General features: G+C 51.0%; 1 long non-coding RNA gene across 1 annotated transcript; it reads right to left on the bottom strand.

Annotated features, from left to right (window-relative positions):
- Positions 1-6,412: 6,412 nt before the first annotated feature.
- On the bottom strand, positions 6,413-13,832 carry LOC131814013 (uncharacterized). The gene is made up of 3 exons (XR_009347089.1): positions 13,381-13,832; positions 9,902-12,270; positions 6,413-9,613 (listed from the first exon to the last, which is right to left on the bottom strand). It is a non-coding gene; the product is annotated as an uncharacterized LOC131814013 (long non-coding RNA).
- Positions 13,833-15,523: the final 1,691 nt, after the last annotated feature.

Raw genomic sequence — 15,523 nt, 5'->3', positions numbered from 1 at the left:
GTCGTATACATTTTATGCAGATGCCCCAAGCTTTCCCAATACATCTGTTAATGTCCTGAAAAGAAATAATTTTGCTGCATTGCCTTAAAGTATTTGGATTTTTAAATTTAATATACTTTGCTTTCCCATTCACAAGAGCATGACCATCTTCCAGTAAAGAAAGGAATACAATTCAGAGGATTTCTTTCAACTACATAATTTTCAATAATTCATAATGCCTTAGGATTTATTTTAAAAGAAGCAAGTCATCACCAGATCTTTTACATTAATTTCTGTAAAGCCACATTCAAAATTCATTTGGGGCCTCTGACAAAGCTTTTATATTAAGGATTTTTTTTTTCATTTATTAAATTCACTTATGTGAGCCTTAACAAAAGCTGTTTACTTGAAGACGTAAACAGGCTATAATGTTTTCAGTGTGTTGAAAAATGTGTGTTATCTTTGTCTTTCGATCATTAAAGAAAAAAAAAAAAGGAACAGACTTTCCGGCTGGTCCGCACACTCTCAGATGATTCCAGTGTATTTCTGGCCCCTGCATTGCCGGTCTGTGCCCCCACATCCAACACACATGTCTTCAAAAACAGTTTCTGCTCTAACAAAACAAGAGTTTATGATTCACTTTCAGACTTTGTTCTTTCAACGGACTTGTTTGTCCAGGAAAACAGATTTCCAAGACTTGCACACACAGCAGGATCTTTGTGCCCCTGTTTTCAGTCCTCTGTTGCTGGGATGACATGACTTTTGGCTCATGAAACATGCACGAGAGATACGTGGAGAAAAACACGATACTCTTGGGAGGTCCTTTCCCCCAGTGAAGCACCATCCGTAGCCCAGGGAAAGGACTGGCTTGTAAAATGACCCACGACAAGGAACCGAAACGCTTAAAATCCCCCAACCTGCGGGGTGATGAGGAGGTGCTGAGAAGGCGTCTCTCTCCTGTGAGTCTGGCATGCCTGGACCTGCCGGCGTGCTACATTTTGATACATCTATCCCGTGCTACATTTTGATACATTTATCCAAGCTGCTTGTATCCTGTTCTATTTTCTTCCTGGCCGCTCCCCGCTCTGCCTCAAGTCCTTGCTGGCTCCCTGCTAGGAGTCTCCGTTGCCACTGGTTAAAATCACTGTCCCCGGATCTCCCCGGATCTCCCAGCCTGCCACCCACTCTGAGACTGAAAGGCAGGTGTTTAGGTCTTCAAGTTCAATTACAAGAAACTGCTTCCTTCATTTCTACTTGGAGGAAAACCACCACTGCGGAGGGCGTGCCATGCAAATCAGCCGGAGGTAGAAGGCGCCCTCTTGCATTTCTAAGCAGGGAGCAGAGAGATAAGGACAGGTGAAGTTTAAACACTTCTCCCTTCAGGCATAAAAAGGAAAAATCAGGTATTGCTGGCGAGTGATAATCACAGCCACCAAGGTCCTACGGTGACATTCAACTGCCCGCAGCCTTGAGGTCTGCTGACGTCATGGGGACCAGCCGCCACTGTGGGTTTGGCTGCTGTCCTCATGCAGGGAGGGCACCCCCAGGCTTTCGTCCCCTGGGATCAGCCAACTCCCTGGGAAGGAAATGTTAGGCCCCGGGTCTGACTGGAAGGGTAGCATTGGCCCTAGTTAGACTAGAGAAGGAAAACAAAGAAACCACCAGGATGTCTGACTTGTGCTTTGAGTCCTGAGGTCCCTCTCAGGACCACGCAGGTGCAGACCAGGGAGCCTGAGCTGCCAGCATGGCTGAGGGCCTGAGCTGCTGTGCTCACACCCTCCTGCGTGGCCTTCGGGACTCACCTGCAGGGGCTTGGGGCGTCCCCGTGGGCAAAGCCAGAGGAGCCATCAGAAGACCCTGTCTGGCTTCCCGCCCCCTCGCCCTGACCACTTGGAACCTCAGAGTCCTCTTTGGGGAGGAAATGTCCGCTTCCCACCCTTGACGGGCTGATGAAAAAGCACTTGGCGAAACTCCACAAGAATTGCCCGTGACTCTGCCACCCTTTGCGAGTCCATTTCTTGTAGATCTTTCTCCAGCCGCATCCTCTTCCGGCTGCTTCTCCCAGACTCTGCGCCGTCCTCACGAGTAATGACTCTGCTGACTTCAGTCTCTCCGTTGACCGGCTCTCCTTCCCCTGTTCCCATTCCATGTTTCTGTTCCTCTGCTCCCTGTACCAGCCGATTCAGAAAATGTCAACAGAAGCCTCCCGTGCCGACTGACCCTTTCTGGCAAGAGAAGGGGGCCTGGAGCCACACGACTCGAAATTAGAAATGGTCCAACCTCTGCATAATTCTGCTTGCCAGAGAACGGAGGCCAAGACCGTATTTCTGTGATAACTTGGCTAATAGATGAGAGAATCGTGTACGATTTTCTAGTGAAAGCTACCAGTCGAAAATATGTTTACCCTAAGAAGGTAGATTCAATTGTTGTCAATACACCAACTACAAAGATGTGTGTGTGTGTGTGTGTGTGTGTGTGTGTGTGTGTGTGTTTGTGAAAATAGTTCTCCATATACTACTATTGGCTAAGAAAATACTTGCAGGCCAAAATGATAGAACAGACATAATTTAGAAATTATTTTTCATGGTATTACAGTAAGAACTGAAAGAGAAGGTGGTGGGGAAGAGAAACACGAGAGACAGGAAGGAAGGGAGAGAAACAGGAAACTTGACCTAAAGGTAAACACTAGGTGCAGAATGCACGTAGTTCCCAGAATTCCATTTGTAAACCACATGGCCAAGGAGAGCTTCTGTCGATTTTAAATCCACATCTTCTGCTCCCACCCCACGTATTCTGATCTGGGGACGGGGGCTGGCATCCAAGAGCCAACTCCTGCTGGCGCGCACCCCTGGGAATGGGTTCACAGGTGTCCTGTTTTCAGGTTAGTGCGATTGTCCCCGGACCCATGACTCATGTTAGATTCCTTCTGGGGGCTTGGAAAATAAGGATCCTGGTTGCTGGAGGGGGTCCAGGCATCCGTCCTCATAAACTCTTCCTCGATGGTCCCCAGATTCAGCCGATGTTCAGAGCGATCGTCCGAAGCTTATTAGCTTTGGGCTCAGAAAACTTAGGGTTATAGTCACAACTCTCACACCCCGCTGTGTGACTCTGAACACATGACTAAACCCCTCTGGGCTTCTGTATTCGCCTCTGGAAATTAGGGGACACTCCTTCCCACCATGGGGATTAGAGCCGTGGTTCTTGACCTGGGCAGCATATCCCGACCATCGGGGAGGTTTGAACGGGGTCAGGCCCCACCGCTGACCCGAATCAGAATGTGGGGAGCCAGACTCAGGCTGCAGGGTTTGCCAAGCTGCCCTCTTGAGGACTTGTACATTGGAGATTAAGTGAGATACCAATGTTGGATACCAAAGGGATTCCCATTTCATAGACAGAAAGACTGAGAGCATCAACACCAGTAACCCTTCACCCCCTACACCCCAGCCCCCTGGGAGAGAACAGGTAAGAATTCAAAGACCAAGAGGAGAATTTGAGTTGTCCTGGCACCAAGTCCTCAATCCAAGATACAAAAAGTGGCAACAGGTTTCAACTGAAGTTTTTGCTAATCGATGTCGAATACAATCTTTTCAGTTTCTCCTATCTTGTCAGAGACCGGAGGAAACTGTTTGTTTATCTCTCTCCTGAACATTCTGTTCCACTTGGACGTTTGTCTGCTTCCGACAGATGATTGCTTGCCTGTGGCCGGCCGGTGCTCTACTCCTGGCAAGGGAGCTGACAGCAGGCACACAGCATGTCCTCTCTGGTGGGAAGGACGGTGCTAGCCCACGGCCCGCGGTGCCTTCGTCCACCCTCGGCACCCCCGCAAGGTCAATTCCGTGCTTTTGTAGGCATCGCCCATAGCCACCAGCTGCTGGTAAGTGTTCCTTTTCCCAGTGTCGACTGAAAAGAAGGCAGTGTGTCCAAGGAAAGCACGGCCTCTGGTTCCCTGGTAGCAGTGCCCGGGGACCTGTGGGCCGTCCAGACCACTGGCGTTCGCCGGCCGCAGGCAAGCAATCATCTGTCAATTTACACGGCCCATGGATGCTTCCAGAAAATCAGGAAAATGGTAGAACTTCATGCACAAAGGCAAGAAATCAGTCTAAAACTGGTGGTTGCTCAGGCCACACTTTCTAGTCATCCTTCCAAATCTGCTTTTCATCTAGAAAGCTGTTATTTTAAAACTGATTTAAAAAGTCAATAATCATTAGATATGCAGAGAGATTTGTGTGCTCCCTATTTTGTATTTTGTATTTTGTTTTGTATTTTATTCCAAATTAGGCTCTCTGTGTTTTGTCCGTGGGGGTGTCTGCTGTTCTATAGGGAATAGGCTGGTGTTGAAATCAATTACTCTGGGTTCCCAAACACAGATGGGTGGTTTCCACGCCTTCCCCGTGGAGGTGACATGACACCAAAGCAGAAACTTCGCTCTCCTTGAGAACCTGATGGAGTGCCAGGCTGCGGGGTGCAGGACAGCCTCTGGGGGGTCGCACGTCCTGCTGCCGGCTGCCCGCTCCTCCGTCTTGAACGGACCTCGGCGTGCTTCCTCCCACCTTGACACACGGGCAACAGCCCGGAATTTTCCCTACGTTCTTTTTCCTGAGCTTCTACCCGCCCCATGGATCTGGTTTTTCTGGGCAAGGTGACCCCTGTTTAAGGGCACGTCCTGAGGCCGCTCGTAGTGACCCCGCCCTGGCCAGGACACACCGGGTACAGAATATAACTTCTTGGTATTTGGCCTCCAGAGTCACTCATTCATTACACAGAGTCTTTATCTTTGCGCACATCCTGGAACAATACTCTTAAATAAATACTCCCCGAGGCATTTTACTCCATGGTTATTTACTTTGCATTTCCATGATCTCAATGGAACACAGAAAGGGAGGAGATAGAGGCTTGGCAAACAATAATTTGCCACCATCTACGCACAAGCGGACAACTGTGAGGGACATTGTTTTGTTTTAAAAGAAAGACACGTCATTGACTTGACAGAATGCGGCTCTGTGCGAACCAGTCACTTAAGAAATTCCACTTGACACAGCCTGCTGGATGACCTGTGTCCCAGGAGCACAGGCACGTGGCTTCCAAGTGAGGTGGCCCCGTGCCTCCCGCAGCCACTCCCCCCCCCCCCCCGCCCCCGGCCCCGAGAGCCTGGTCAAGCCCTTGACATTTTGAGTCTCGGTTGCATTCTTCGGTCAAGGTCTCGCGATGAGGTCCCCCACCTTGTCCTTGGAACTGCTCTGGGTCTAAAATGCGGCCCCGTCCCCCGAGTGCATGAAGTCGGAGAAGCCACCAGAAGCGATGCAGAGGCGTCGGTCAGCAGCCCACCCGCTTCTAAAGCGACTGCCCTGAGACCGGGCACCGCGATTGCCAACACCGTCACCACCAGATCACTGTTACCAGGTTTCTTTAAAGCCTCGTGAGATGAAGAATTATTTTTGAAAGGTCTTCAAGTCCACACATAAAAAAGAAAATCAAACTTTATTCGAGACGCGCCCACGTTTGTGAATGAAGCCTTTGCCGCCCCGTTTACCGGCCTCTTCCTCCTTATCCTTTTCAGTTAACTCTGAACACAAAGATCTGCCCTCGACAAATAAACACGGATTCCCATGAAAACCTGCCAAAAGGAAAAATGAAAGAGGAAGACGATCTAGCACTTCTCAGGGTTCACTGGCTTTGTTCCTGCTTAAGCCGGGCTGACTTCATTCATAGGCTTGCGAAAGCGCGTGCTGGGTGTCCCGGCGCCGGCCACGGGCGGGCAGTGCCAGAGGCCACGGATCTGCGTTTCCTTTTGTTGATGGACACAGGGGACGATCTAGGCTTTCAGACCCGAACTCGGACTCTGTCTGTGGTGGCTCGTGGCAGCGCAGGTTGGAGAAGGTCGCGTGGGTCCAGCCACAACTGACGCACCAAGATCCGAGAGATGGCAGGGGACGCGCACATCTCTAGGTGCTGGTCGGCAGCTCGCTTCCCACGTCCCTCGGACCCGGCCGTACAGTGGAATATCTGTCTGCAAAACCCAAACCCAGGAGCTCGGACGCTTTCTGCCTCCTTGGCCAACGGCCCCGAGACGAGCTGGGAGACCGCGCTTGTAACTCATTTTCATTCTTCTTTCGTTCAAACCATTCTAGGGTCTCAGCTTTTAAAATGTCTCTTAGGGGCGCCTGGGTGGCTCAGTGGGTTGGGCCGCTGCCTTCGGCTCGGGTCATGATCTCAGGGTCCTGGGATCGAGTCCCGCGTCGGGCTCTCTGCTCAGCGGGGAGCCTGCTTCCCTCTCTCTCTCTGCCTGCCTCTCCGTCTACTTGTGATTTCTCTCTGTCAAATAAATAAGATCTTTAAAAAAAAAAAAAATAAATAAATAAATAAAATGTCTCTTAAGAGGGTGCTGCGCTCCCGAGTAGTGAGACCCCCAAACCCTGAGGGAGGCTTGCTCCGGGGAAACAATAAAAATTTTGATACCTCTTCAGTAGGTGGGGTCCGTTTTGAAGTTGGACAATGCTGCTTACAACAGTAAAGGGAGTAGACCTGCATATAAAGGGGTTTCCTTTGGAAACGACTGGAAGATGTCTCTGAATAGAGACCTTCCTTCGTGATAGCAGCATCCCCGGGAGGACGGTGGAGCTTCCCGAAGTAACTCTGCCAGCAGGCCAGCCATGCAGCCCTATCGCTCCGTGGCCGTCTTGCGTTTCATTTGATGGCAAAGGGGATCCTTCCGAGACCAGTTCACCATGAAACGGCATCTCCCGCATGCCCCCACCGCCAAGCTCACAACACGTGGAGAATCTGAATTGAGTTGCGGAGGAATGAAGGGGACACACTCTAACTAAGCAAAGCAATTGCTTACACCCCCCAGGGGAGGAATCCCAAGCGTGCTCAGAGCTGAATCAGGAAGAAACGGGGCCCAGAGCAGCCCTCCTCTTTCCACACCTTTGGACCCCCAGTGGGCCAGTGTCTCATGGAGGACTATTGCCCTGGCGTTAAGGAAAATCATACCAATACATCGTAACAATTACTTCAAGTAATGAACGATTTCGCACTTGAATATGATACTAAAATGTCCGTTTGTGAGTCCGGCTGATGTCTGTAAAGTTGAGCTTTCTTTCAGATTTCCATTTTATTATCATTGGCAGCATCTACTTGGAATATCAGAGGGCACCCTGAGAGCCGTTAGTTAAAAGGAATCATCCACACCAACCCCTGGAGCCTCCCTTCTGAGATGCAGCCCTTGGGAATAAATACAAAGGCACCGGTGCAAACAGAGCCCCGTAAGAGCGCAGAGATGATCCCAGGCCATAAAACAAAAGACAAACTTTCATTGCATGAGAACAGTCTGTGCGGGGCATCCTGAGAGCCAGCGCTGAGCGAGGGCTGGAGGTGGCCGTTCTCGTGGCCTGGACCTGGGGGACGAGTCACTGCCTCCAAGCCGGCTGGTGGCCAAGAGAGGCTCAGGGAGAGGCAAAATTTAGAATCCCCTGAAATGATGAGAAGGAAGCACTTAGCCAATATCATCTCTGCACAAAAGAATTAATTTAAATTAGCACAATCCCAGGGGTACTTCCAATCCGCTACGGTGACGAGAAAAGAAATTGTCAAAATGGGACTAAGGACTTATTTTATCTAAAAAAAAAGGTTTGAGTTTTTGGTAGCAATTCTAACATAAAATAGTAAAGCTATAGATTTCTAGAACTTTCAAGATGGGGGGGGGGCGAGGATTCTACTCTGTGACAGCAAGCCAGCCCCCCACCCTGAAGGAAAGCTGAGCTGGGGCTTCACTTAAAAAGCCTGCAGAAACTGACAGCTCTCAGGGATGCACTGGAATTCGGGGGTAAAGATAGAATCTCCCCTCAGGTTTCAAAAACAAGCTTTTATTCACATTTTCTATTTTCCCATTGACATGAAAATTGCCTGAGAATAGAAGTCCCGGGGGGACCCATTCTTCAACTCATACCTTTTCCTGCGCTTCTCATTGCTTAGTTGCTCGGTATGCCTGTGTGTGTGTGTGTGTGTGTGTGTGTGTGCGCACGCACGCACACATGTGGGCATGGGTGTGCCCATGTACGTGTACGCGTGTGCGTGAGGTGTTTTTCTCCATGAAAAATCTCTCTTAAACGCAGGCTGTGACTTTCGCCAGCAGGAGGGTTGAATCCTACACCCTCCTGAACTAGACCCGTCCTTCTTTGGGAACGTCTAGCGTCTATCTTGAGAAGCTGGACGGACATTTGAGCGGCACCTAAATTGTCTTCCCCTCTGACAGTCACCCCCAGCAAGGAAAACTGGTCTGAAGAATAATCCCGTCACCACTTGGCTAACTGAGATGTTAGAATGAGCCTAAGGCTGTTTCAGGGAGAAATCTGTGCGTTCGGGTTGCGTGGAGACCTGTGTGTCAGCTTATTTGGAAAGGGAAATTACATTTGATGTGCTTGCGTGCGTAAGTGTGGAAAACACTGCCAGAGCCTGTGGTCAGCTTGTTTGTTGATATTACATATTTCATTCATCGCACACACCCGACCCACACCTCACACTGCTAGACTGCTGGCAGCTGTCGCCCATCCCCTCACACAACTCAGGGTCATAACCCTTGGGGGGGACCCTGTACTTTATCCATTAAAATATCTCCACGGGAGCTAGGAATTGGGGTTGAGGTGTGATGGTAAATTTTATCTGTCAACTTGCCTGAGCCACAGAGTGCCCAGACACTTGGCCAAACATGATTTGGGGGTGTCTGTGATGGTGTTTGCGGGTGTTTGGACCCAGGAGAGCGAGTACAGAGGGCCTCCCCCCGTTCAGGGCAGTCCTACTGCCCACCAGAGGCACGAAGGGGTCAAGGGACAAGGAGGAAACAGGACATTGTCCTTTTGGGGGGGGGGGGTCGTGAGGAATGTCAGAGAGATGCCAGAGAAAAGGGATTTTTCTTGGACTCGTCGTGTTCCGATCTCCATGACAGAGCAGAGTTATGTGGGGAAAGACCACATGTGTGCGCACGTCTAGCAACGGTCCAGTGGGCAATCTCCTCTCTCGGTGTTTCCAGACCCTTCCAAGGTGTTGCCCAGCACCCAGCCCCCCGGCAGGGCAGACCATCAGAACCCCCCAGGTTTGCAGGTCCCCATCCTTTGTCAGAACATCCCTCTGACGGTCCCTGTCTGATGGGACTCTGGCAGGGAACCTCACAAGCCCCCAAGGAGCTTTGCCAGTTTCTGAGTGAAGCTTTTCCTCTTATTTGTGAAAGGCGGTTCTTGTGTAAGGAGAGGCGAGGCTACAAGGAAAGCACGTGGCGAAGAAAACACCGCGACGCCCAGAGCAAGTCCACAGACAACACTCCAGAGCTGGAGGTACAGCCTGGGGTCGGGGTGGGAGGGGTCAGGTGGGGTGTGGGTAGGGGTGAGGGTGGAGTGGGGTGGGGTAGGGATGGGGGGGGCTAGGGGCAGAGCAGGGAGGAGTGACTGGTAGGTCCCAGATCAAACTCTGCTCCAGCAGGAAAGACAGTGTTGGTCAGGGACGAGTCGCCCGTTTGATGTGGCAGCGTTTCTGTCCCTTCCGCAGAGCTCCCGTGTCTACATCTCAATGGCCGGTTTGGACTGAGATGTACCCGGTCTTCTCTCCCAACGTGAGCGTCAGTCATCCATACGTCCGTCTCGTTCTAGAATCACACAACCGGGGTTGGGGGAGCATTGATTTTTGTTGAAAATCGGAGAGTCAGCGTCCCTGTGACCCCCGAGACCTGTGAATACCAGGTCTGGCCGTCACCCGGGACGCGGGGTCAGCTGCACACGCGAGAGCTGCCAGGTGCCTTCCCCGACAGGCACGGGTGCACCTGGACCCCCGAGTTATTGGGGTCCGTGTGTCATCTTCCAGTGCTAGAAGAAGTGGACCCTTGAGCCTGACCGTGCAAAGCCTGCAGACCCTCCTCCCCGGGGTACGCTCGTACCATCGGTATGTGGAACGTAAAGCAAAGGTGAGGACTTTCTGACACTGGCTTCTTGACTTGGGGGGTTCTGGCTTCTTCCAGAGGTTACTTCCTGGGTACTCACGTCTAGAAATAGTCATTCATCGTTCAGCACAGTGTGGGGTGTCCATGTTGACCTACTTGGGATCAAAGAAGAGGTCTGTCCGCTCACGGCGCACATCAAAGTCCCTTCAACCATAACACATGCCCGCCTCCCCCGGTCTCCGCAGGGACGGAGGTCCAGGCTGCCCACTGCACAGGAACGACCTTCTCCGGCCCCAGATGAGTCAGTCCCGGCGAGCCCAATGCCATTTCCTGGTCTGGTCCTCAGGTCTGTCCTCAGAGGGGACTGCAGGAAGCCCTCCCGTAAATACAGAGCTGTGAGAATGTTGTCGGGGGGAAGAAATACCATTCCGGTTTTGTGTTACGATCCCAGGGGGAGGATGATGGAAAGTTGCCTGTTGTGCCCATCATGGCAAAGAAGATGCCCTCCGTTCTGTCCACGTTGACATTCTTAGAGGAGGGAAGACTCGTGATGGTAGCCCAGCAAGGGCCTGGAGATGGGGGTTTGATTGTGTGTAGGGAGGTGGGAGTCCAGGGACGTCTCTGAGTCTGACCAGCCGTCAGCACACCAGATCTGTCACTAGGAGAGAAGGAAACCGAAGGGGGAGGAGCCGAGGGCTAATTTGCGGAGGGGAAAGGGTTCTGTCGTTTTTTTTTTTTTTTTTTAATTAAGTGAAGGAACTAGAAGCCACCCTCTGAGGAGGTTCCCACTGGGCTGGAAACAGACGGGGGCCCGTGACCGTTTCTGCATAGGGGAGGCGTGTGCGAAACCTCGGGCATCCTAGAGGTCTTCTGACCGTCTCTCTGAGCCAACCCTCTTCACGCGCAGGGTCCCACGACCGGTTGTACCAGACATAATCCCAAGTACCACGCCAGAACGGGACCACACACGTGTAAAGAACAAGAAATAAACACCAACGTTCCCTTCGGACTCACCCCCAAACCGCCGCCGCGCCGTCTGATGTTCATTTGTCCGTCTCGTCTCTGTTACGCTGAATCCAGCACGAGTGCTCGCATTTTCCTACGAGCCGAACCCGCATCTCCTGCAGACTCACGCCTCCCCCGCTAACTCACTGGGCCGCCTAAATCCAGGCCCACACAGACGTGAGGCTGACAAGGAATCCTGGACGCCTGATTCCACTCCAGGGGGGAAAACCCTTCCTGGCTTTCCCTTCGTATGGTTGAGAGTAATTTTGAGCATGTGCAAGCCGCTGGTTTCAGGGATGTATTTCATTTTGCTGAAAGCCGATCTTCGCATTCTAGGCATTGAAGTGTCTGCGCGGCTTCCACATGGATATTCCGTGTGGGGACTGGAAAGCCTCTGCTCCAAGTGTGGGAGAAACGAGATATCACACATTGTCAAGCACCCCGTGGGGACGGGAACATGCAGAGGCAGACGGGGTCCCTGTCCCCCAACGCTCTTGTCCCGTCTCCCCCGGGACCCTTTCCACCGCACGGTGGGAAAAACCCAGTGCGGGTGTCCGGCTGTCCCCGGCAGCCGTGGGGGGAGCTGTGGCAGCTTCTTCCATGCCGGTCATTCCTTCTCTTTGGAAAGCGGGTGCAAACAGCAGTTTCCTCCTGGATTAAAGGAAGTGCTCTCCACACATATTGGAAGCCCGGGGGCCGCTGCATCTTTCTCGGTTTCAATGTCCTTCCCCGTCAGAGATCAAACAGAGATGCCGCCAGGGTGACCATGATGACCAGAGGGGACCAGAGGGGCAGCAGAGGGGCTGGCCCGGCCTGCAAAATCCCGCCAGCCTCTGGGGCAGCCCCTGGGCTCCCACCTGCCCCTCTGCACGATGCTCAGCTCCCTTTAGTCTCAATTCTCCGTCTTACCTTATAGATACGTGATGCGCATCGCAGCTTCTTTCCGTCCGCACTGTAATGACGGAAGTCTCCCTCATGGCCGGTCCTTAAGGCTGCACAGCGGTGGGGGCAGGGGTGTCCACAAACCCTTCTGTAAAGGGTCCTCTGTGACCCGGGCCCCTTCGCTCCGACCCCGCAGCGTGGACACACGATCCTGGCTGTGTTCTGACAAAGCTCGGTTGATGGGCACTGAAATTCCAATTCCGTACCTTTCTCCATGACATGAAATGTTACTCTAATTTTTTTTTCAAAATATTTCACATTAAAAATGTAAAAATGATTCTCCGTCCGCAGGCGGTGAGGAACAGACAAGGGTTCGAGTATGCGTTCTGTGTCTCAGGAACGTCTTTCCACATCCAGCCCAGAGCAAAAATCAGTTAAAGCTGATACACAGAAAAGCACCGGCAGTGGTATCCCTATGGCTGAAAGAAAATGAGAGCCATTAATTTTGAGGGAAATTGTATATTTTGAGGGAAAAAAAAACACTTTTTTATTAGCATCTAGTATCTTTCCAACTACACAAAAGTCCCCTTTAGTAAATCCATAGAACTGCCTACAATTTTATTTTCTTATAATAAGATCTGTTTTATCCTAAGCACTGTGACTCCGTCCTCAGCCTCCTCCAGCCTCCAACAGAGAGGAAAACTCTCAAATTCGTTTCTGTTCTAATCCTGGGCCGGGCATAGCACTGTTTTGTTACGTGACCATTTCATCCTCCTGGACTTCAAACCACTTCCAGAACAGCAGGAATCTGGATCCAGCAATCTGGGATCCTGTTATAACCCCCAGTTTTTACAGTGTCTTTATGATAAAGTACTTTGAATTTTAGCATTCCGTTGACCAACATCTAAAACACTGGGCATTGCCTGTAAGGACTAATTCGTTTAACTGTGGTTTTTTGTTTTTTGTTTTTTGTTTTTTTTTTCCCAAGCTGTGTCTCATTGAATCCAACGAACGATCAAGAGATAAAGTGGGAGATTAGGGGCAAGAGAGAGTGTCAGTGTCCATCCGTCCCCCCAACCGTCCGTCCGTCCACCCACTGATATGTCCAACGAACACGTTGGGTGACTCCTGTGACAACACACCTGGCAGGGTCCGATAGGCTGCGGGCCTTGACGAAGTTGCTCTAATTGGGGAAATAAGGTAAACGCTTCGGAAGCAGGAGAAAATGATGCAAAATGGTGTATGATTAGGCGGCAAAGAGCCTCTTCAAGAAACCAGAGGCAGGAGGCATCATGATGGGACAGAGCAGACAGAGAAGGCATCACAGAAAAGGGAAGAACTGAGCTTTGCTCTTGAAAATGGAGACCATGTGGGTGGGTGTTTTGCAGATGGAATGGTGCTCGGGACAGAGGAGACAGTGCGCTCCACAGACAGGGCAGGAGAACCCCACAAGGCAGAGTCAGAGGAAAACTCCTCCTGAGTCAGAGGAAAACAGTGTTTGTTCTTTTGTTACCGAGTCACATGAGTCCTTTTATAATGTGTCATCAGATGTGTGGGTTGCAAATCTTTTCCCTGATTCTGTACGTTACCTTTTACTTTTATTTTGAAACCGGGATCCTAGGGAGCCGTCTGCACACTCCTGTGCCTTGGAGTCTTATCCCCACAGCCACGATGTGGAGACATCCCAAACGTCTGTCGACGGAGCAACGGATTAAAAATGTGGCCTACACGTAGGATGGCATTCTGTTCATGCGTTTGTTAGAGAGAAAGGAAATCCTACCCTTGGCAATATGGCTTTGACATAGATGGACCTGTAGGCTAAGAGAAATCAGCCAGACACAGACAGAGGGACTTTATGATCTCCCTTATGGGTAGAATCTAAAATGGTCAAACTCAAAGAACAGAGAGCAGAACGGCGGCCGCCAGGGGCAGGGGGAACGGGGAGGTACGTACAAAGTTCCAGTTCTTCGAGGTAAGTCAGTCATGGAGATCTGGTGCACGGCACAGTGCCTGTAGCAGACGATGCTGTATTCTGGACCTGAAATGTCCAGGGGACAGAAGGGACATTTGGGAGTGATGTATCCCTATGGCCTGGGTGGTGATGATGGCTTCACGAGCTATGTTCACCCCCAAGCCCCCAGAGTTGGAGACCTTACAGACGGACAGCTTTTCACATGTCAGTCAAACCTGAACAGAGCGTTAACACAGGAAGCCAGGAAGCGGCATCAGCGTGTCGGCGCAGAGAGAGAGGAGAAAGGCCGAGTGAGGTCAGAGTTTGGTAGATTGTCAAGATCAGAGAGGAAAGAATTTCCAAAAGCCATACTTTAGGAATAATGAACCCGAAAGCCATGCTATGGATGAGTTCGGAGGAAAACTGAAGGCAAATGCATGAGTTCAAAGCCAAGAATATAGACACGGGTGTGGAGCGATAACCCCCGCCGCTAGGGGAAGGGAAACACACAGACGTGAGACGGCAGGCCGTGAGCAGAAAGGAGGGATCAAGTGTTCAACCCTACGTGGTGAAATGTGTACGAGTTGGAAAGTGCCGCTGTCATTGCCAGAACTAGGAGCTAATTTTAGTGGAAAAGGACTTTGGTTTTTACTGTGTTAACTTAATCATAAATCCACAACGATTTCATATTAGATAAAAGCTTTTCGATGTTCCAAAGGAGATTTTATAGTCTAAGGCCGCGGGAGGCAGACGACAGCCTCCAGGCAAATCCTGCACACCGCACGCTTTTATGAATAAAGTTTTATCAGAACACGGCTTGCCCGTGCATTTACATGTTGGCTCTGGCTGTTTTGTAGGACAGCCAGATTGGAGCAGCTGTGACAGAGACCGGAGCACCTGCGAGCCTGAGCTGGGAAAGCCTTGCCGTTGGCAACCCATGGAAAAAGAGAAAGGAACAGGTACCCTGGGGGCAGCGACAAGAAGCAAAAGCTTTCTGAAGACACGCCTACAACCATGGCACCAGCAAGGCAATTCGAAACTTTCAGAGGAAAGGTAAGGAGATCCCTGGAAAGGCCCAGCCGACTGACCGGAAGGAAAAGGAACGTGCTTGACAACACGAGGTTCGACTGGTGCTGTCAGTCCCAGAGGCAATCTGCAGGCCCAGGCGCTTTGCTGTTCACGGACACGGTGGTAAGAGATGGGCGTATAAACAAAGGTAAGGGTAGAGGAGAAAGGAGGAGCTCTGGAAATACTGCCACGAGGCTGACGTTCCAGAGGGAGGACACACGAAGTGTGAACAGACCACGCAAAGGACCTTGTGGCCGAACTCAGGATGCAAAGGAGAGCCAGAAGGGCAGAACAGGATGCAGAAGGGAGTGTGGGCTCTGGCCGGTCTGGCTTTGAATCTGGCTTTATCCTCCCCTGTAAGGTGAGGGGAGTTCAGACGGGTGTTGAACCTGCATGTGAGGGACTTGATGGCATGTTGCACTGGGAAACTGCCGGTGGGACGTGAGCTCGCTCAGAGAACGGACGCGGGGAGTGTGCTGGCTCCTCTGTGTGGTCTGTCACTTGTTACAGATTTGCTCCTATCACCAACACCCACAAGAGCAATTTCTAGTTTGGTTCCAGGACCTTTAAGAAAGGGAAACATGAAGTGATCAAAAAATATAATAATCAATGATAAAACAACATCACAGTACGAGACATGTGACTATTTCCCAGCCTTATTGAGGTATTGTGGACAATTTGATAACTGTATGTACTGAAGGTTTACAATTTGA

Source organism: Mustela lutreola, chromosome 13 (genome assembly GCF_030435805.1).
Source record: "Mustela lutreola isolate mMusLut2 chromosome 13, mMusLut2.pri, whole genome shotgun sequence".
Lineage (NCBI taxonomy): Eukaryota > Metazoa > Chordata > Mammalia > Carnivora > Mustelidae > Mustela > Mustela lutreola.
This window is presented reverse-complemented; position numbering and strand designations above follow the sequence as displayed.